Raw genomic sequence first — 23626 nt, 5'->3', positions numbered from 1 at the left:
TCGATGTGAATTGGGGCAGTTCGTCTCTTCCATTGGGGGCATCGCAACATGCATGCATGTTGATAGAAACTACCACTTAGCTACTGTTATTCTTATTCTTACTGTTCTTTTAAAGAGTCCCTGTCCAACCCTGAGATGTGCTCACGTGTCCCCCGGCCAGAACACCATTCCTTCCATTTGTGTGTTTAGCGGGTCATTGATCACCGTGGGATAGATTAAGACACTACGGAAAACCGCCAATGGAAGTGTTCCACATGCAAAGATGTCAGTGTAATCCTTCAACACTTGATTTACTTTACCAGCACGAACACTTGAAGTAGCCGCACCGTTCAATCGGGAGATGCGTGCACGCCATTGCATGGCCTTAAAGGGTGGTGCGTGAGGTGTTATTAGCATGTGCGCCAACCCTCAGGCTATGTAAACACTCATTACAAAATTACAATCCGTAACCTAAACATCAGAGGCTGCGATTTAAACAGATACGAGGAGCGTGTTGCTCGAGAGGAGCCCACTTGATTAGCAATGACGTGAAAGGGGAAATTTTCTCGTATAAATTGTAAACACGGTTCGTAATAAATGGCTGTGTTCACAGCGATGTTGCAATTGGAAAAACAATAGCTAATGTGTCATCTGAGGCCCATGAGAAATGTCAGGGTTTACCATCTGACAAGCAGACTTGCACAAGACAATATTGTACACACTGACACAAAGGACTCTATTTAACTTGAAAAGGCTAAAGAGCGAGAGCATCTGCTGTATCAGTTTCCAAAGTGCTTAACGGAGAAATAATTTGCTCATCAAGTTTATCCCCCCAAATTCCGTTGCATTCTTTGTGCGTCATGACAAAACACAAAGCAGCTGGCACAGAACAGACAGCCTTCTCCTCACTTCAGATGGTAGAAACTCAACTCAAAGCGTATTTACTGCTGGGATCAAAACGGGATGCGACATTAAAGAGCGTGGCATTCCTGCACCTGCTCCTAACCTGGGATGTCTGTAAACATGCATAAATATTTTTGTGCCTTTTCCTGTTTGAAATACTTTCATTTCAGACTTTTCACATGGACGACGGGGTGCTGAGGTCCATATTTGACTGTTCGGAATCTCTAACATCTGCAAAAGTTATGATGGCAGGAACTGTAATCTACTGTAAGGTACTGCGCTGAAACATTCTAAATGAGGGCATGCTCATGCTTGCAGCCGGTCCCACAGTATAGTAGTCTAGAAATATGCAGTATCACCCTCAGTAATCTGTAACAGAGCAGAAAGGTTACATGGCTGGAGCTGAAAGGCTGCTCTGCACCCAGCTGCACAGTGTGTAACTGCATTTAAATCTGTACTGTAAAAAAATCATTATATACCACCCAGTCTGAAAAATAACTGAATTCAAACATTTTGGGGGATAAAGATCTGAAAGATTTGAGTGTCTTTGAGTCACTCTCATCAGTTTATCCCTCTCGTGCAGCTGTAGAGTTTAAAAAAGCTCACTGGTGACTACCTGTCATGGTCCAAGATGGTAAATAATGTTTTGTATGACAGGTATTCATGTGAGTGTTCATTAAAAATGTGTTGTTGCAATGCAGCAGCGCCACTATTTCTACGGCCTGATACCCTTTCAGAAGTGCTGGCAAACATATTGTTTTCCTGGATGTTGCCAGAAGTCCCAAGAGGCTGTGGGGCATTTTTATTGCCACACAGATCAGAGAGCAGATAACCAGCATGAGGAATTCCCTCCTTCTTTCAGTAACAGCCCAGCCTCAGAGACATGAAACACACTGAGGAGAACAAAGGTCAGCACACAGAGAGCAACACACTGTCGAGCTGCGGTCACCGTCTTGCCAATGCCCCAACTCAACAGGCCGGGAGTTGTCCTCCTCTGTGGTTCTGCCCGCCTGCTGCACAGCTAAAACCTCCCAATGTCAGCTACGCTCTTCGACCTTGAGCCATGCCACAATGCCAAATGTTCTTCTTGATTGGATGGCAATTTATGGACGCTGGCAGGAGCAAATTTGAACTTGCGGGCAGAGGTGTTGATTACCCTTCTTATCAGGCAGTTTGTTTGGGAACACGATCAAAGTCATTACCCTTCAGTGATCATGTGCTTTTTTTTTACCCCTCTGTCCCACCCCACTCTCCACCTTGTTTGCCCCCTGCTAAAACATTGGCACAGGGCCACGTGTCTCCCCGCTTCTCTTTGTTTTATTACTTCAAAAGAGTGCGCCTCACTCCATTCATCACAGAACACTGCTCCTGTCAAAGCTGTAACAGAGTCAAATTGTTCAGGCATTTGGGCATCGAACAAAGCACCACAAGAATCTCCAAACCTGATGTAATTCAAGGAGGGATAATTCCCTCCTGTGACTCATCTTTGATCTGTGATCTACACCCTATCTGCACCCATATGTATCTCTGGCTTATCCCATCATGATTCTCTCATCACAGAATCCAGGAGCTAGCCAAAAGTATTTTTATACATTAAACCACATGGAAACTGGTATATAGGCATCCATAAATATTCCTGAGTGTAGAGATAAAAGCAAAAGAAGTAGTATTTACAATGGATGAACGTCTATAACATCAACAGATAAAATGTGCTTACATGCACCCAGTAGGCTCCATGACCGTAACAGGTCTTCTCGGACAGCATTTGAACAGGTAGGTATCAAGTAGTCAATAGTGGTTCTTTTCAGAATAAAGACTCGTGATAGAGTTAACAAGGGAGATAAAATCTGATCAAATGTGTCTGTTTAAGCCTCAGAGAAGCGTGACCCATTGCACTTTGCTAAAGGGAATGTTGGTCTGGTGTATTGTGTTACACCCCAGACACACCTATGGTTCATTAGAGTCCAATCCGTGTTGTTGTTTTTCATTTTTTAATCCTATCAAACTAGCAAGTTTGGCCTTGCCCCTCCCTTCAAATACTGAGATCCTACTTCCTAAGAAACAAGGGAAACAGCACCAACAATGAGGGCTTCGAAGATTCTCTTAGATCTGCTACATTTGTAGCGGCTCACTTTTTCCCCAAAAGTGGAACCCATCCAGAAAAGCTGGAGGGCAACGTGGAGCGATACCAAAACGATGATCCAACTTAAGATTTTAAATTCTATTTTTGAAGTAGCTAATCTTAAACTCTGCCTGGGCTCGCGGTAATGTTAGCCAAGGCAGAGGAAGTCCCCGTGGCTCCATCTGAGGCATCCTGCCCCGATCCTGAGGACTAATCCGATGAGCTCACACTCAGCATGTTCCTCTCGTGAGTTCTGCATGACTTGCGCTGCCCCCAAAGATAAAGGACGGATGCGGAGTCCTGATGGAGAGGCAACAGAGTGGGTCAATGGGAAAGGGGGTTGTCTCAAGAAGGAGGGAGGGAACGGGTCGAGAGTTTGGGTATAGTTGTGGGGGAAATGGGTGGAGAGGGAACATACTGGGGCCCCTGTGTGCATGTGTGGGGGAGTCTCATCGCCGCCCTTGGACACTGACCTCTTTGTCGGACTTGTATTAAAAACTCCAGCCCTGATAAGATGACCCCTCAAGACTAATCCCTTGACCCCCAGTGCATTAAAGTGACCGTTAGTGGACATGGCAAGGACAGTCTGTCATTTTATAACTCCCCGTAGGGAAACAGCGATGTGTGCGTGTGTTCAATATTTGTGTGAGTGCATGATGTGGCGGGGGGGGGGGTCTGTTGGGGAAGTGGGGTATTGCGTGCACGCAACAAGACCAGTGCAATTGATTGGAAAGCTTTGAATGAACATCTTTAGCTTAGTCTCTTGAGGACTTTCCTTTTGTCTCATTCAATAGCTGTAAAGAATGGGGAGATAAAGAAAAGTGACAATCTAGGGACATCTGTAGTTGCAATTATTTTTCAGCCATCCAAGTAAAGCCATGTAAATGATTTATGCATAAAGAGCCACACTAAGGTCCTCACAGCCTTTCCTAATATTGGCCAGACCTGAGGGGTTTCTTTATAGCTTCCAAAGTCTGTAACCTGCCAGCCATTCGGTTGGTAATGTTCAATGACACCTCAAAGACCCGACTTGTCTGTGGGACCTGGGCGTACGTCTTCTGAAGCACCTGGAGGCCATTTTATGTGGTGATAAATGAAAAAGGGTCCAATAAAGCCTTCTCACCAGTGGCAGATCCTCCCAGCGCAGCAGTCCTTGTTAATCACAGCAAACAGTTGGAGATCTTTTCAAAGGGGATTATATCAGGGTCAGGAGCATTTGGACCTTAATTACCCTTGACATAATGTTTGACCATTCTGTTACCACTGGGGAGGGCAACATTTATTAAGGGGACATGGACCTAGAGGTCACTGGGGTTACCAAGGTCAACAGTGCGCCCCCACACTGCACGCCCTACCCCACCCCCAGCAATTCCCATTTTGTCATCCAGCTACAGTTGGGTGCTCCAATACCATTTAGAACAATGATGAAAAGGGATCTGACCAGTCCAGGAGCAGGAAGCCTGCGGTAGTGTTGGTGGTTGTCATCACGTTTGCTATCAGCTGGTAAAGACTTTGGCCAGGAGAGCTGAGCCTTGACGTGTAGACGTTCAGGAGCATCTGCAGACAAAAGGTTAGAGGTCATCTGGGCTAATCTTCAGACTAGCAGAATATTGCTGCACTTGCCAAACTATGCTTGTTATTTAAATTGGAGAATAAACTCATTTGTTAATATAAATTCACTTTACATCAAATCTATAGTGTGAAACATAAGAGAACTCTGAGGCATCTAACTTCTGTCATCCAAATTGTTCCATATAGGTTGTCAACATTTAAAAAAACATTAAAACAGCTTTAAAAATATGCATGTTTGGGATGGAAATGATGGGGTCCAATTCACAATGTACAATTCAGACGGACTCACTATCACCCCTATAGGCAACACGCTGTTACAGCATGCTGCAGTAGCTTTGTCACGAATATAGTCAAACAATTTATGTCTAAAGTCATTACAGCTCACACTTGATTCAAATAAGTGTCTCGTTTGAATCCTTTAAATATGGTCTCAATAGTAAAATTTGGGTGGGGTTTTGCTTTTTTTTTTTTTAAGTTCTGAAAGTATTTATCATGTCTGAGCTGAGTCATTTAGTCAAAGTTGAATCCATTTCATGGTCCCAAGTTATTGCTTTGGCAGAGATCTTCAGGTCCAAACATCCTTATATCATTCTTCAAAAACCCACTGAGGCCTGTAAAATATAATTGTCCTGAGCTAATCCCTCATCTGTGACTCCAAACACCAGTTCTCAGCCCATTGTCTCCACACACAAAGGGAACTAACACACGTGGAGGATTCTAGGAGTCTTGGTGCATATATGTGTAGGTGGGTTTCATGGTATACGGTACAAACATCCAGCCTATGATAGCTAACTCTGGCTATATGGTGTATACATGCTGTCAAGGTCATCTGCAGAACAGAACGCAATTCTATGTAAACACACGGTGCAGCCTGGATCACAGAGACGCCAGCAGAAAGACATAAAACGGAACATTCTCTGCTGTTTGCTTCCAAAGGTAAAGTTTCTTCCAGCAGTCTTATGGGGCCGGATGGCATTTGCACACGTTCAATAAGTTACCCAGAGTAAACAGCCTTTTGTTCAGCGTCATGCTTGACTAGGCAAGCACATTACCTCCATCAGCACATGCACACAACAAAATCCTCCGCGTGAAAAACGCAGCCTCCTGTCATCGTCGCACACGGCATCTGTCAAGCCACAAGTGAGCAATAACGTGCAGCCCGAAATGCAAAACTCTACTAACTAACAAGGCTTTCGTTGACGTGAGTGTGAGCACATAATTGGAGGAGTTACTGTAGCCGCAGGGGAGGATTGAGGGAGGATTATAGGAAGGTAAGGAGGGCTGGGAGGAGGAGAAGGCATGGAGCGGTAATCTGTAATTAGTTTGTAATTGCACCTCGCATGGCTCAGAATGGCGTTGTGCTATGATCCGTGATTGACAGAAGACACGCAGGAACTTTGAAACATTTTACAGATGAAAAGGAAAGAAAACATGGCTCAAAATGAAGTCTGGAGAGTGATGATAAGATTATCTGTGAAGTGGAATCATGAGAGGCCTGAATTAGTTTATCTTTTGTACAGCACAAGAGTGCTATAATTAACGCAAGCGTCATTGACGTTATAGAAAGGATGAGCTAATATGAAGAAGAAGAAGAAGATGAAGAAATTTGGCATGTTGATGCCTGAAGGTTAGTGTAGTTTCTATATCGATGTGACTTGTGCATTTTCTAAATCCTAATTGGGAAGAGGATAGTTCAGGGAAGGAGGAACCCCTCGACCTTGAGTTTGGAGTAAAAAGAAATCACCCGTGTGAGATGATTTATCCTGAGTCCTCGCAGGATCCACTGCTTGTGCTTCTTCTTTTATCCCTGTTCTTCTTGTCTTCTCTCAGGTCTCCTAATGGTCTCAGAATCTGAACAAGTGCCAAGTGTTTCCTGTCCAATGGGAGCTGTCGGGCACTGACAGTGTGCTGCTTATGTGCTACTACAAATGTTCTTTTTAGGATAATGGTGTGAATTTTGCAGTGACACATACAGTAGTCAACAAGAGTGGACGCACGAGTCCGCCTGGCTGGCAGCAGTCTGCTAGTAAGATAAATATAGTTAAATGAGCGCCGGAACGTACAGCGACCAGCACGCTTCAGTGTGACAGATAGTTTATTGTAGTTAAACAAAGTGCAATGGCGGCACGCAAACCCTTTCAGACGTTACTCAGGGAATCAAAATGAATATACGTTTGTATGAAGGGACAGAAAAACACTTGTAACTTTTAATGACGGTGCCGCCGCGGGGACATCGTCAACATACGTGGCATTCATCGGAAGTCCCAGGAGCAGCTGTGGAAAAATGTATCCCCCAGTGAAGGTGACAAAAGTGCTGTATGTATACAGTGAGGTGCTGTTTCAGAAGCTGCTTTATGGCTTGTGAGGTCCACATGAGACACGATGGCTGGAGCCCACGATGAAATAAGGACCAGGACGCCGGAGCCGTGGTTACACCTCGGCCTTTTCCCCCAACAACACTTTTGGCTCCGTTAACATCGGCAGACAAATGCGGGCATGTCTCAGACCATGTGATCTTCAGGCAGGAGCCATGTGTCGTGTTTTTGTTCTTTTTATTTTAGTCTCACGGATGATGCTAGGGCGTGGCGGGAGGTTTGTACGAAGGTTTATTAAAGGTTTTATGAACTCTGGTCTGCATGGTTTTACTGCAACGGTTGAAACAAGCCTGCTAGTCTCCAGAGCCACATTCCTGACTGCTTCATAGCTCCTCTAGAATATTATAATTATTACCTACGTATTGATAAATCCCTCATGGGTTTTGGCAGAGTTGGACGAGGGCAAAATCTGCTTCTTGTTTTCCATGTCGTGAAAAATTAGAAGTCTGGGAGAGAGAGGACACATTGTCTGCCCGCTTGGCAACGACGGCAACAACATCAGAGATCAAATCAGTTTTTAGTTCTTTTGTGTTGTAAAGAACAAGCCAACGAAACGGATGCAGCTTCAGGTTGTGTTTGGTAGCTGCCACAGTTTAAACCTGTTACACAACACAGTGAATTAAAAGGAGTTGAGACGTGAAAGCGATTTTTAAAATGCTAAATAATGTTTATTTTCGGGGCTTGAGCACATTTAATGTGCGGAATGGAGGCGCAGTGCAATATTTTTGTAACACTTCCTGTAACAATTAATGCGCTTGAAATGACAGAGAACCTACGCATTTTTTATTGCTCTTAAAGTGTTAGAAACACACAAAAGCACCAAATGTTTGGGGGATTTTGCTCTTTATGCAGACAGAAGTGTGAATTTTTAACAGGTCCTCTTTTATGTTATTGCCAATTCTTGATGTTGACTGTTTTTTCTTGGAGGGTAAAAAAATAAATAAAGTGCATTCCAAAAAAGACTGATTCAGATTTACTTTCTAAATAAAAGTAAACTCTTCTTTGTTGCTGTGTGCAGCATCTGTTTTTGCCGATCACCATCGTGTGCACACACACACACACGCACACACACACACACACACACACACACACACACACACACACACACATGCGCGTTTTCCTTACAGTAGCAGCAGCTCTCAACATGATACCAGAGCGGAAATTTTGAAAGCAGCTCTTTTGCTCGCCTGTTTTGCGTATAAATGGGGTAATATTGCTCCCTGGAGCTTTTGATTCTGGATCCATCATATCTGATTTGCAGTTGTGTGTGATGCCTGCATGTGCACTGATATGATTGTGTATGTGGCTGTGATTGTGTATACACTGTATGTGGTATTGTACTGTATTGTAAGCGTGCACTTCTGTGTGTGCCCCACGAGCACACACACGGCAGCAGCATGTGCTGTGCGATACACACCGTGTGAACTCGATCCCTTTGATCTCTGACAGGGGCTGTTAACGCAGCGTGAGTGTGACACTCTCACCGTGCCCGTTGGCGTGGCGCGTCACCTAAATGTGTCCTACGTGTCCGATGCTAGCACGCGATCCTGTGTCAGTGGAAATGCTGCAGGTGTTTTCCACACCAGCTTTCCCACACTGAGGGGCAAGGGAGGGCATGGACACCTTAGCTGTCTATTCAGCCAGCACACTGCACAGGGCGGGCACTCGGGCCTGGCCGGGTCCCCTCCCCTCTCAATAGCACAGGGCTGCTCCTCTCCTCGTAGCCCAACAATGGGCACTGCTATCACTGCTTGGCTTTACAAACCAGGGTGGGGACCCGCCAAGTGCTCATAAAAGCTCCTGTCACGTTGACACTGGCAATCAGAGAGCGCACCTTTATGAGAACCATAGATAATAGGGCTTTTTCCCCTCCCGCTTCCTTTCTGATTCTAAATCCTTTCCCCCCATTTCTTTTGTCTCTGACCTCACCTGTGCCTGATGTGAGGTGTTGAAGACAGTCAGATGTTGGGAGCTGCGTGGTCTTCCCTGGGCACCAGTGGTGTGGAGCTGACTTTGAAGTGCTCAGGAGTTTCTCTGCCCTTCCACCAGTTCAAATTTCTGCCCAGCGGGAATAAAAAGAACCGGAACACCGGTGACACCCACACCAAATGTGTTGTTTGAAATCCTAGAATAATTCACCTGTGGGCTGTATAAACAAGCAGGATGTGATCATTTCTACCTTCAGCCAGCCAGAATGCACAACAAAGGCATGAACGGGTCAGGTTATATAGAATAATATCTTCAAATGCACGTAGTAATTAAACCCAAATGATAACATGTCAGTACTGTCGACTGATTACTGATTTTTTTAAGGAATCAAAGTGATTCAAGTGTAATGAAACTAGATTAGACGTGACCTTACAGACATGACTTTGCCATTGTTTTGTCCACATCGGAACCAGAGATCCGGGCCAGCGTCTGAATAAAACCCCATCAACAGTCTTTAATAAGAGACCTTCTTGCATCAGTCAGACCCTCATTTATTGCCTGCCGTGTCCCATGTGATGGATCTGTGCTGCAACGTTGCCATTCTTGGCATTCCTCCCCTGGAACGCACAAACAGGACCCCGCAGAATCAGAGCGGGACGGCGAAAAGGCAACATTCCTGGGACAAGTTTTAACAAAAATGACTGTGCTGCTTTTTATACTGCAACATCACATGGGCGGAAACATGCATTGGTTGATTTGTGTGTCTGCGGCATCGTCCAGCAACAATAACAACAAGAGGAGAACGTCCATAAATACCAGCTTTTGTTTCTCAGGAGAGATTTTTTTTAGTCTGTGAACGTGCTGAAATGACTCCTAATACGCTCCGATTGGCTGCCACCGTTTCCCGGGACAACAAGTGCGCGGCAAAGCCACTCACGACAAGCAGCTTGAACTAACTTGTCTTCTGACGGGTGGGTGGGGGGCAGTGGGGGTTGCTCTACCGGGGTCGCCACAGTGTGGCTGTTGTTCCAGCATCCAAGGATTACAATTAACCATCCACTCCTGTTGGGGCTTAATGACGGAACAGTGCAAAAGGCAGCAGCGGGGGCACTTCCTGAACAGCGCCGGGTTGGCCTCTAATTGGTGCTGGAGCAGCGACCCTCGCTGCTTATCTCATAGCCAGCTGAGAAAAATCACCGCTCAAGTGTGAATCAAACCACGCTGATTGCAGGAAAAGCAGAATGTGCAAAGCACCTGATGGGAAAAGGCTGCTATTTATGGCCTCTTTGGTCCTGCTGGAGGGGACGTGGTCAGTCGGGTTCGGATCTGGGGAGGAATTCTGATCCTGAGTCTGTTTGAAACAATAATCTCCAGCGTGCAAATAGAGAATGACATTAAATGTGTTGATCAAAGCTGGTGCTGTCCTCACGTGCACTTTAACTTTGTCAGTGCAGGATTAGGAGACAACTGGTTATACTGGGAGGGAGGGGTAAATGGCCTGCTTATACTGGGACAGAGAGCTTAAATGACTGGTTCTACTGGGACACAGAGGATAAAAGGACCAGTTCTACTGGGACATGGAGGTAAACAACACTGGGGCAGAGAGGGTAATACGACTGGTGGTCGTGGGCACTCCTATTTTTTTATCCTAAAAATTTGTTTGCTTTTTGCATCTTTATGAATTTTTACTTTTTTTGTTAATAGCTGTAAACTAACAATCCTTTTAATAGTAGTCATTATTGGGGTGGGTATCGTGGAATCTTCTAATAGGACCCTGCGTGGCACATGTCCAAGCTCAGAGTCAAAATGGTGAGGGGAGAGGGGAGGTGGGACGGACGGGAGGTTCAGGGGATTTGGGTAAACCATCTGTTGACCAAAGCTTTTGGGGAAAGAGCACTAATATGGATTTAGGATATTATTCTCTCTGCAGGTGGGATGGTCAAAACCCCTGTGGATTTCTCTGTCAGGAGGGGGCAAACCTTAGGAACAATGAAAATGGAAATAGATTTCATAAACAGGGACAGGGCACCATGTCATGGACGAAGGTGTGTCATAGCTGGGTTTGTTGCTAATCTCCAGAACTCCGTTCCAGCACTGTGGAGGTTGAAAAGATCAGGGTGGAGGACAAAAGAAGACAACTGTCAGTTTCCGAAAGATGACTTCAAATGGGTCTGAGGTGCAACTCCTACCTGAACCTTTAAGAGAGCGCCAATAAAAGGACCTGGGTGGCTTTCTACCTTAACGCCTGGCTCGCGGGGGGCTACCGTGAGTTGGGTAAAGAAAGAGCCAAAGCTGCCAGGGGTTATTCCAACACTAAATGTCTTTAGCGGGCTTAACTGCGATTTGCCCCTTTTGCTTACTTGTTTGTTTATCTGGATTGTACGACAGAGCTTTAAGCTGTCAGGTGCTTTCACTGTACCGCCGAGGGAAGACGCACGGCGGCTAACATCTTCACCAACAAGCGTCAGACGGCTACTGGGCTGCAAAAATCTGTGACATTTTTTTTTCATGAACACACATAATCTGCTTAAAATCCCAGACTGGAGTAAACTGATGTCCTTGTGACCATCTAAACATCACTTCGGTCTGGTATCTAGAGCACAGATGCCAGAACAACAAGGTATTTGCAGTAAAAGTGCTTGGCCCAGGATTTTACAAGCTCTAATCTGAGACCTCAGAGAATAATGTGTTTCAGTTTTCAGTCTGTCTTTAGACAACACTCTGCTGCACCTGGACTTTATATGCACCCAGGTGAGGGGTGACCAGACCGTGCGTTAAACTACCTGAGAGTGAGGCTGTAAATACATAAACACCCATCAGAATTCCACCTCATTCATAATGAAAATAAAATAAAAAACGTGAAACAATGGGTCAACAGGGTTCCACGACCTGAGGGCAATGACCTGACAAAGAGGTGAGGATGACGGGAAGCTCTTTCCCAGCTTCCAGCCAGTAAATTACAGCTTCTGTCTAATCCAGGTCTGATTCCCCCTCCGCCCCGGCACCCTGCCTTCCCCCTCCCACCGCCACATTTTCCAATCTGACATGATTCTGGGAAAATTGTGCATTTTGAGGAGCAGATTGTGGCACGGTTGTTGACACGCTGCCTCAGCTTGTGAGTCAAAAGAGAGACCGTTAACCCCCCGCGTAATCTATCAGAGAGCACCGTGTGTCTGTCAGGGGGCTTTTCCCATTGTGAAATGTCATGAGTGAATATGGAACATGTCAGTCACATCTGCACATTAACAGATGTCAGAAGTCTGCAGCCATGTTCTGAGAGGCATTAATCCTACTGCTAACATCTGCACGGTGATTCTCAGAATAACAACGTTAACATGCTCCAGTCAGGAAATAACATTTTACTGCCGTCGCTGCTCAAAAGACGTGACGTTGTTCTGGCACCACGACACTGACACTCACTGATCCATCCTCAACTGGATCCATCCAGTCCTATAAATTCCTGACTGATCTGCTGACTCATATTTGGGCACATGTAATGTTTGGAGATGGAGGTGACTGGATGTTTTCCATCAGTGAAGGAGGACCAAGGATTACGGAGTCAGATCTAACTTTAACCTGTGGTTGTCTGTGATAACTTCAAATCCTGTAATCCAGAACGTGGATTCTGTGACTGCTGGCAGCTTCTCGTAGGCTGCTCCAGAAAGAGGGCTTAAATGTCGCACTCATTAGTCGTTCATCAGAAGTGGGCCAGTTAATGGTGGGGACAACCCTCCCATCAAGTTCATCATGTTCTCCTGCTCCAACACCTTGCTACCAGCCCGGCCCTGCAGGGGACAGGCCCAAATAACAGCTTCTTCTTAGTCAGCTCTGATGTCCCCAATTTCTTCCAGAGGCAAGAGGAAATGTTAAAGACTAAATATTTTGTTTAAAAATTATTGGAGATAAATCATTTCAATCTGTGTCACAATGTGTGCTGAATAAAGTGCAGAAAGAATGCCCTTAGTCAGATTAAATTGTTCATTCATTAAGCCATTAAATGTCCATCTCAGTCAAGTTATTTGTGGGGGGTCTTTGGAATTAATTCATGGGCAATAAAGAAGACTTAAAGCCCGATTAGTGGGCTTTGCTCCCGTTAGATACAGGATCTGGCCGGGGTGATCCCATGCGTAAGGATATGTGGATCCGGCCACTTAAGGGGCTCTGTGGTTTTGCGTTGATTAGTTTCGCGGATGTCCTTCCTGATGCTGTTGGGATATCCTGCTGCTTTCCAGTAAACTTCACATATCTGCTCATGTGCTGCCAGAAAACAAAACCCTTTCTTCCCAGCAGTCCATTCAGTCACAACCTTATCTGATCTAACAACTTAAAGAAAATAGGACTCAAAGATACAATTCAATACGGCGCATCTTTGCTGTTGGCTTTTGACCAGATGACTGTTAGCCATTAGCAACGGAAGGAAGAAAAACGTCAAAAGCCTGATTAAACAAGAGGGACGTGTTGATTTGAGACAGTCCCACCGAGCGAGCAGCTTTCAATGAAACAAGACAAGGAAATACAAGCTCTGAAACTGTAATTCAGAATAATAAGCCAGCTTCCTCCAGGAATGGTTCTCTTTGATTACTTAATTGTTTGCAGACGTGTGGTTGAACTAACTGGAATCTGGTTAGAGTTTTTCTCCTGGGGGATTAATGAGGAGCACGTTGGAAAGAAACAAAAGAACAATGTAGACACTGGAACAGCTTTTCATTCATTTTGTGGGGCCAAAACTAAGCTGCTGACAAATTGACTGATGTTTTCATCAAACTCTTCGTAAGCGTGTGGTGGAAATTACATTGAAATGTAATTGCAAGCCCGATGCTCCACAATATAACCTATAAGAGAAATCTTTACATAATTATCCAGTAAAATTAACATCAGTCAAGCTCTTCTCACCTACATTTTTTGTGACACACATTTCTTAAAAAGCAGCCTTGGTAGATGACTAGAGTCAAAGTTAGTCAGGCCGTGGCAGCAATGGAGGTCTTTCTAAGTGTCCTCCACAGACTGTGTGAGGAAACGGTAGAACTCTGGGAGGAAACCACGCAGACACTGGGAGAATATGTCAACCCGCCGCCCTCCTGGCAAGCAAACCGGTAAAAATGCAGCGATGAAATGATGGAATGCATCGAATCTCTTCTGGGCTTCCACCTCTCCTTGAACCGAGTGATGTCCACGAGGGTGATCTGGAAACTTCCAGCCGTCCCACCAGCTTTGAAATGCCGGGACGACAATTCAAATGAAAAACACTGTTTAACGTCTGCGGGTGATCCTCCAAAGCTCATTTCCTCCAGCTCTTATGCTAATACACACGACAGCTCGGATTCGGTTTCAAGTCCAAAGCCATAATTTTGGGTTTGGGAAATGATTGATGGTGTTTGGTGGGACACAAACTCGGTCTCCTGGGTGAAAGTCAGGTGTGACCCTCCACTCAACCTTGACCTCCACCCCTCTTGACGCTTTCTCGCTTCGGAAAGTATATTGCAGCTCATCGTCTGTTCAAGTCATCTGAAGAGTGCAGATGGCTTTGGGTTGCAGGTACATCCTCGCCTTATCCCAAAGGGCACACCTCCTGCATCTGGATGGGGATCCATGGCAGAACGATATGCGAGCAGCTGTGGAGAGAAGAGGGTGGGTGTTATTGTTTCTACTCGGACACTCAGCTCAGCGACGGCGTCCTGCTCAGGAATGGGGGTCAGTCTCTGGCCTGGTCACAAATAGAGCTCTACCTGTTATTATCACCAAAGAGGTGCAAGGCCACCGAGCATTCAAGAGCTTCAACGGGAACGTGCGTGAGTGCACATCGGAGTTAAACAGTGAGGGGAAAAAATCAATAATGAGGCTGAAGTACACAGAAACAAACTGTCAGTGAGGCTGATTTATGGTCCGTAGCCTTGATTCCAGCTCTGCAGGCGACCCCGCAGCTGCTTCCGTCTGTACTCAGGGATCGACCCTGCTTCTGGATCTCCTTTTGGATCTCCTTCTAGTCTCAGAGCTAATTTAGATCATGGAAAAGCCGTGAGGAGTGACATCACCGCGCCGACTGGGCCCGAGGCCTGCACAGCACCTGCGATGAGGACTTAGATAAAACACCTGGCCCGACTCAATAACCTCACACCGTGATGTCATTTCATTCACACCGCGTGGACAACGCATGACGAGCAGTGCGGCTCAAACGCCGCAGTCGTCTCATCACGGGGACACGCGCATCACACAGCCTTTGTGTGAGTCATGTGTTTGTCCACGAGGACATCGCATCAGATCTCACTGCTCTCTAACAGGACGTGTTCACACACGTCAGCGATCCCCTGAGCATTGGTTACACCCATGCAGCTCTATCTGGAAGTGTTTCCCTACTTTGAGCTCACTGGAAGTAAACAGCCAAATGTACAGTTTAGGGGAATAAACCAAACACAATCCGACGAGCTCATTCAGTCACACGGTGAAACTGAGAAGACTCGTCCCAGCCATGCATCCTGGTCGGGGAAAAAAAAAAATTCCACCACAGTAAATAGCGCTGCTTGACTACAGACAACCACACTCCCAAATAGAACATAATTCCACCTAGCAACACTGAGGAGAAGCATTTTGCAATGCACAAGGTATTCTGTTTATATGCAAGGGACATACAGTACCGGTATTTAAGCTGACTGGATATACTTTTATTGGTTCTTCCATGCATGTCATCACAGGAGACACATAAATGCTGCGGAAGAGGCAGCGCTAACTGGCGTTTAACCAAAAAGTGACACTGGTTTGCCTCATAGCATCACCTACTCAACTGTTGCAATTAAAATGAGAGAACTGAGAGATAAAACTCCACAAACAGTTCTCCAAGATGGCCTTCCAGACATTAAATTGAGGATATTTTTGGATTTCTTTTAGCATTTGGTGCCCATTACTGCCCTGTAATCCCACAGCACAGTTAGCCTAGTTTATAAAGAACGTGCAAAAGAGTTTTGTCTGTGAGAAGAACGTTGGCTTTAAACAAGCAAACCGCAACATGCTGCAACTAAATCCAGGCAAATAAATCAGACCTGCTTCCAACCTGAGCATAGAAGTGATAAATGACTCAAGAAAACCCATATCCCAGTGTCAGTGGGCGTGGCCTTGGCTTTACCTTCCACACCTGGTCCACTTCACTTCATCAAGCCTCCCTGTCAGCACACCTGAGCTTCACTGAACTAGTTGCTGTGAGGTTTTAAAGTCTTCCCTCCTCCATCCGCCTGCATTTGTTTGTTTTACTGAGTCTGACGGCTCTGCCGATTATATCTGCTCTGTTTAAATACTTGTGAAGACACTTTCACCCTCTCAGTCACCCTCAGCTGCTGCAGCAATGCCTCATGTTCAGCTTCATTCACCTGTTGGCTCCTGTTGCAGCTATTTTTCTACAACATTGACTCTACAATATGATTTTAATCTCTTCATATTTCCTGTTTGTTCATTTGACATATGCGTGTTCCAGTGATTCTATTGATTAAAATTTAATCTTAACTAAAAACAACTTAAATTCCATCCAATCATGTTCTGTCAACAATTGTTCTATTTCCTAAACGTGGAGGAGCGGAATCCATCCCAGAAATACAGTCTGGACAGGCCTTTTAACAGGAAGAAACCTTGAGCAGGGTCAGGTCATTTGGGAGGGAGGAGTAGAGTAACACTGATGTATAGATGTGCAGCAGATTAGCGTCCACAGCTGAGATTTGAGCTGAAACAAAGCTTAAATCAGCACAGTGAAGAAGTTGGCTAATTATTCTGAAATTTCAACCCTGATATGAGAGAAAATACGCCCCCCAGAGTTTTAAGCATGTGTGTTTGTGTCGTGTGTCCCATCTTTTCATCTTGGTTCATAATAGTAGAGTAGAAATAAAGTATAAATAGCACTGAGCAGCCGAGCAGGTGATTTTCTCCTCCCTGCGGCTTCATTGGGAGCTTTTAAACCACATCCTGGAGGTTTGTTGTTGTGTCTGTGTTGACTCAAAATGTTGCCACAGAAGCAGATATTTTAAGGGTGTTTTGAAACTCTCAGCTTGGGCATCTTTTGTCAGCTTTTTGGAAACGACATCACATCCTCTGAGCGCCGACGGTCACGTCCCTGCAGAAGGTGGACGTGACAGCTGTCCGCGATGCTCTCGTGAGTTTCCTTGTGCCCGGATTTGTAAATAACCTTGTCTGACTTGGAGCACATTTGTTGTATTACTGAAATTGAAAACACTCTCCTGTTTTTCCACCTCTTTGTGCCTTCAGAGACGTGCAGATCAATGTTTGTGGAAACTTCTTTCCACAAATATGTGGCCATCTGGCAGTAATGTAGTGATGGAGGGTCACACAGATGCACGTATTGCACTTCTTAGTGTTTATTCCACCGCAGCATCAAATCAGAGCTGCAGTCTGAGTCGGTGTGACGTGCCGAGGCTCTGTGGGGCCACCTGTCTCATTTCCTGAGGCACAAATCTGCAGAAGAAGAAAAAAAGTCAGTGGAATCTTGACTGAGTAGGAAATACGCAGCAGCAGTGTGAAAAGAAGGAAACATTCAGGCAGAAAACGTCCGACTAAATAGTGATGAGAGGATTAACGAATGTCTGAACGGCAGTTTTCATCCACTTAATGACGCTTGTTTAGGTGCTGCCGAGGTTTCCCATCATGTGTGTAAATGTTGCCAAACACACACCGTCACAAACGTGTTCAGGGCTCAGAGTGATGCTACGGGATGCTAATAACACCAGTGTGTGGGTCTCGCTGCGTGTGCACTTTTACTGCCTTTGGGAATTAGGCAACATTAAGATTTATGAGCAGTTTTGAACTGGCCCCTTTTTGTTATTGTGATAAAAATCTACTTTGTGTTTTTAGGGCATAAATATGAGAACTTCTACTCCACTTTAGCTTTATTTCAAATGTGAATGTAAAAGTCACTCATAACTCGTGAAATTCCTCCCGTTACAAGCTTACATCTGTAGCAATGCTATTACTGACCCCAGGGCAGATTTTCCCTCTTTGAGGAGTGAAAACAATCCCATTTTCTGTATTTTCTTAATGCCATCACTTCTAGTTTGGTGACTTTACATAAAGGCCGTTTGTGTAAACAGCACTGAGCTGCAGGAGACTCTCTCTTCTTTTCTTTTTTACGGTGGAGAAAAACAGCTTTCTCCTTCATGAGCACTGTATTTTACGGCTGAGGCGGCTGATCTCCAGAGTTTCAAAGCTTCACGAGTCCTGCACAATCCTCCACCCAGCAGAGCCTCCACCCCCACTCCGGAGCAGAGAAGTGCTTACAATAGGCCTCTCATTCACCCTATCTTCTAGTGAAGACCAATAAAATCTTTTACATTTCCTCAGCAGGCAGTTAAAATTTGGCTGACTCCTGCGTGTTTCTGCAGAATCCCTCCAGCCTCCATGTCAGGTCTTCTCATTTTTTTTCTTTTTGAAACATTCCCGCCCAGTTATCCGTGCATTGCCCCCTTCTAACCTTGAGGTGATAACGCAGGAGAAGAAGCTTATTTTACAACCAGATTCCCTGTTTATTTTCCCAGGTCACCTTTTGGTGCAATGGGAATTTGAGCAACATGGCAGGCCTTAAATATTTAAGCACTTGGCAGCAGCCATTTGTAAGAGCTGTTGAGAGCACCCTGCACTGGTCTCATCCATCCTCTCTCTCTCTCTCTCCCTCCATCTTGAATCCTATTCATTCATTCTTTCCACATTTGTTTTTTCCTTGTTTGAACCATCTGCCCTGCCCTTCAACTTTCCTGCCCCTTTACCAAGAAGCTCAAAACAAATGCAGGAAAATGTGCTGTTTGTGTTGTTCCCAGAAGCCGTTTCAAGTGACAAAATACGGTGAAATCCACTGTTGGCCGTCTGTGAGCCTTTCAGGAATTGATGCTTATTTCTGGCATTTCCAGTGGACACATGAAGTAACTTAAGAGGATGTTTCAAGCATAGAACACAGTGAATGCTGCCCATATCATGGGTAAAAAATGGACAAAATGCCCTCTTGGTGGTCTTCCTTTGGACCAAAAAACACCATAAAGTTCTTGCTGTGGTGCCACAGCCCTGCGACGTCCTGAATCCGAATGGGTTCTCGTATTGTTGTGGCACCATGAATGAGGAACTGATCCCTCAGAGACACAACACAGGGGAAATGTAGCTTTAGAATCTAATGCTGTGCAGATATTCTCCTGTCTGGATTTGGACTGAGCTGCTGAGGTTAGTTCTTCTTGACATAAATGTGAATGTTAACCAAGAAAATTTAAACCAAACACAAATGACTCAATCCTAAATATCAGGTGAGCCTATTTCTGGTGAATTGATGCATATTACATCACAGGTTGGAAGGATCCCATGTTGTACTTCTTGTAAAGGGCTGCTTCCTGCCACCTCTTGAGCGGCTCCTCGTAGAGCGGCTGTAGACACAACCTGATACAACTCTGGTCCCAGGTGTGGGTGTTAACCACTGCACACCATGGGGCATTTCCAACATGAATGCAGGCCACCATTAGCCTAGCAGTGAAGATAATACAACTTCCTCTCTCCACATGTTAGGACCTGACGGCCAATTGGAGCTATAAAAGTCCAGAAGGTTCCCATTGCCGACAGTTCACACCAGGCAGGCTGTTGTTAATGTTAATGAGGTGTGATGGTTGGCTGCTCAAGGTCAAGGCTAGTGCGAGTCCCAGAGACAGAGGAGGGTCTGTCAGAAGGAAACACAGGTGGGGATGATGGTGGTGGTGGTGATGGTGATGGTGATGATGGTGGTGACGATGATGATGGTGATGATGGTGGTGACGATGATGATGGTGGTGGTGGTGGTGATGGTGATGGTGATGATGGTGGTGACGATGATGATGGTGATGATGGTGGTGACGATGATGATGGTGGTGGTGGTGGTGATGGTGACGATGATGATGGTGGTGACGATGATGATGATGATGGTGGTGACGATGATGATGGTGGTGATGATGATGGTGGTGACGATGACGGTGGTGGTGGTGGTGGTGATGATGGTGGTGATGATGATGATGGTGGTGGTGGTGGTGATGATGGTGGTGACGATGATGATGGTGGTGGTGGTGGTGACGATGATAATGGTGGTGATGGTGGTGATAATGGTGGTGATGGTGGTGATGATGGTGGTGACGATGATGGTGGTGGTGGTGGTGACGATGATAATGGTGGTGATGGTGATGATGGTGGTGACGATGATGGTGGTGGTGGTGGTGACGATGATAATGGTGGTGATGGTGATGATGGTGGTGACGATGATGGTGGTGGTGGTGGTGACGATGATAATGGTGGTGATGGTGATGATGGTGGTGACGATGATGGTGGTGGTGGTGATGGTGGTGGTGACGATGATGATGGTGGTGACGATGATGGTGGTGATGATGGTGGTGATGATGGTGGTGACGGTGATGGTGGTGGTGACGATGATAATGGTGGTGATGGTGGTGATGGTGGTGATAATGGTGGTGATGGTGGTGATGATGGTGGTGATGATGGTGGTGATGATGATGATGGTGGTGGTTTCATGATCCATATCAGTTTACATCATTTTGTCATCTATATACAGTACATTTCATTCCTGTTACATTCCTCTACACAATAGGAGCAGTGTGTCATCTATGTTTAGCTTTATAGTTATTTGAAATATTTGTGCCTAAAGCGTCAGTGTTTAGGTGAAAATCTCAAAGTGGGAGGTTCCGACCCCACAGCGCTTGTTGATCATTGAAAAAGAATCAACAAAGTGGTCGACGCTCCAAAAGTGTGTGAGCAAATCTGCTGGGAAATGGCAGAGATATGTGCTCCGCGAGGTTTGACTCACACAGACTCACACAGACTGTTTACATGGACTCCCATCCAGCAGCTCATCACCTGTACACACACTGTCTATCTATATGTTTATGTATGCATGCCGTCATGCTGTAGACATGAGCAGACTTTACATGATATAAATAATCAAAGTCCAGGTTTGAGGTTAAAAAAAAAAAACCCTCAAGGGACCACGAGCAGCAGCCTTATCTTTAGTCACGCTGATCCCGGAACAGTTCCTGACAAAGCCAGGTCACATATTTAACCTTTGACCCCTCCGCACAGGCCTGTAGCCACAGCCTGGGCTCCAGAGGAGGAGAGAGAGAGACACCGGTGAAGAGGGAGAGAGTGTTTACGTCCAGTGTAAACAGCCCGGCTGCTTCTGTCACCGCGGTCCGGTAACACGCTGGTCCTGTTTTCACTGTCCCGTTTACAGACGTTATGAAACCGCTTTAGGAGCTGGAGCTGTGGACCAAACTGGGACCGAAGCTGCACCCAGCAGGGTTTATGGAGCTCCCACAAGCCTCTGCCAGTCTGCTGCAGAGGAACAAACTGTCTCTGCCAAGGTGGACCAGAGGTCACAGCAGGAGCGGCTGCCCTCACCTCTGCCATTTCTGCCCTCGGGCAAGGCACCCCAGAACCAGCCTTTTCACATGGAGGATTTCACCATGTATTTCACTACTTTCACTTCAGAATAAACAAATGTCTGGTTGAATCTCAGAATTCCGATAAATGAATCAGAATTCTGATTTTTAAAATGGATTTTATTCTGAAGACAAACATCAAAGGAGGATTAAAGTCAGAAATATGGATAAACGTTGAAAGGGGGGGGGGGGGGGTCAGGAATTAAGAGATTAAACAAATCGGAGAGGCGTCAGATATATGGGATTAAAAAAGCCTTTATTTTGAGGGGAAATGCCCAGATGTTTAAATTTGAACCAGAACTAAAAGTGAGAGATTAAATTGCTCGAGTTCATTTCAGTTTTATCATCAGAAACATGAAAGTCCTGATTGTCAGATTTTTTTTTAAAAACATTTGTGGTTTGAGAAAAACTGCAATTCTCCCATTAAATTCTGGACTTTGTTGTGTTGGACTAAATTCAGGCAGAGATTAACAGGTCCGGAAAACTCCCCCATTTCCCCAAAACACTTACATCAACGTGGATCAAAGTGTTTACATGACTAAAATACCTTTCAGCAACGCATCTAAATTTGGAAACTGAAGGTCTCCAGACTGTTTCGGTCAGACTTGTAGGAACGTCCCTCTTCTCGCCCTCCTGATGCACCCAGATTATTAATTGTCCCTCAAACTTCACACGATCAGGACGATCATTTATGAGATACGAACACACACGTTTCATCTTCGCCCAGAATCCACAGAGACGCAGCATCGTTGTTGAAGCTTTCTTCATCATCCTAAATCTCCCTCGGGCCGCGTTGCCAAAGAATGTTCTCTCGTTTACACGATCCTTCATTTCTAAGAGACAAAACATGTAAACTCCACACACATTCTCTGGCGACCTGCTCGCTTTCAGGGTAATATTATGAGAAGACATATTTTCTGTTAGTTCGATCTCGAAGACTCGTGTGTGGGTGACAAGATTGAAGGCAGATTACCGTAGATTACTGTTAAAACACACACGAGCAACCACGACTTGGCGCTTTGCTGCCAGTTTAATAAAGACACTGCCTTTAATTGCTGTTAGAGGAGGTAAACACGAGCCAGTAGGTAATCGTCCAAAACATGATGGAATGAAAGCAACTGCACGATGTTTGGAACTGTGAATAAGACCAACAACCTTTGATGTGTTTAAGGAGAGAACAAAGAGATTTTTGTGGATTTTTACATAGTTTAGCAATAATTCTTTTGGGAAATCCGGAGGATTACGGCGCTGAGAAGAGCACAAAAATTGGCCGGTGGTGTTAAATCGGGAAGAATTGACACTCGTTCATGCACTTTCTTCAAGTCGTCACTGAACGAGGATCAGATCATCGTCGCTCAGTATCAAATCTGCAGTTTGAAGCACACTCAAACCGCGAATGTGCTGTGCTAACGTGTGTGTCACGTTGTGTATTTTAAGCCTTTTGTTATCTGCCTTTATGAGGAAATGGCGCCTGCCTGTATCCTTCAAGATCAATCAAGCAGCACAAACCTGTAATTACTGAGCAGCCACATCTTCATCACTCGACTAACTGGGCTCATTTGACTGCGTTTATTCAGCCATTCATGTTTTTGCCACACACACGCACACACACACACACACACACACATCACAGGCAACAGAAGCCTTCACCATGGTCAGGATGTGACTCCACCTCCTCCAATGCTTCCATCCCAGCAAGCTGGGAGCAGTGTGGCTACTGTACATTTAAATATGGATGATAGGCTAAAGGTGGGGCTCCAGGGCTGTGGCACAGATACACAAATGCAGAAAACCATGCAGCATGTTTCCATCCACCTTCTGTGGAGCTTATTCTAGACCTCCCCTGTCCTTCTTCTGAGGAATCTGCTTCAAACAAGTCAGGATGAGATGTTCCAGAGTGAGAAATGACTTCATCACCTGCTGCAGGCAAGTGTGAGACGGTGAGAGAGGAGCAAAGCTCCAGCTGCAGACGCGGCAGGGTTCATGTGTTCACGTGTACTTGGCTGGAATCTTAAACATGTTCCTCAACACCACCAACCAGGTCTCATGATTTGGATCTGATTTAGACAACAAAATAACCCAAAAGCTTGATTAGTTAACTCTGAGATCGGTTTCCCTGTTTTCACACACCCGTTTTCATATTTCGCCTGTGAAAGTTTGATGTTCTCACAACGCAGTCTAATCCACAAATACTCTTATTTCTGATCCTTGTTATGCACGTTTCAATCAAATATTATTTAGCCATTGCAGAGTCCTGATTGAACTCGGTCATTTTGGCGTAATGAGTCGTTCATGTGACC

The 23626-nt window shown here is 45.4% G+C and overlaps 1 long non-coding RNA gene across 1 annotated transcript; it reads left to right on the top strand.

The window, feature by feature from the left end:
• Nucleotides 1-4440: 4440 nt before the first annotated feature.
• LOC115250373 (uncharacterized) lies at nt 4441-7843 on the top strand. Its single transcript, XR_003888931.1, has 3 exons — nt 4441-4574; nt 5401-5512; nt 6407-7843. It is a non-coding gene; the product is annotated as an uncharacterized lncRNA (long non-coding RNA).
• The last annotated feature ends 15783 nt before the right edge of the window (nt 7844-23626 follow it).

Source organism: Takifugu rubripes, chromosome 1 (assembly GCF_901000725.2).
Source record: "Takifugu rubripes chromosome 1, fTakRub1.2, whole genome shotgun sequence".
NCBI lineage: Eukaryota > Metazoa > Chordata > Actinopteri > Tetraodontiformes > Tetraodontidae > Takifugu > Takifugu rubripes.
Note: the sequence above shows the minus strand (reverse complement) of the source record. Positions and strands in the feature narration are given on the sequence as shown.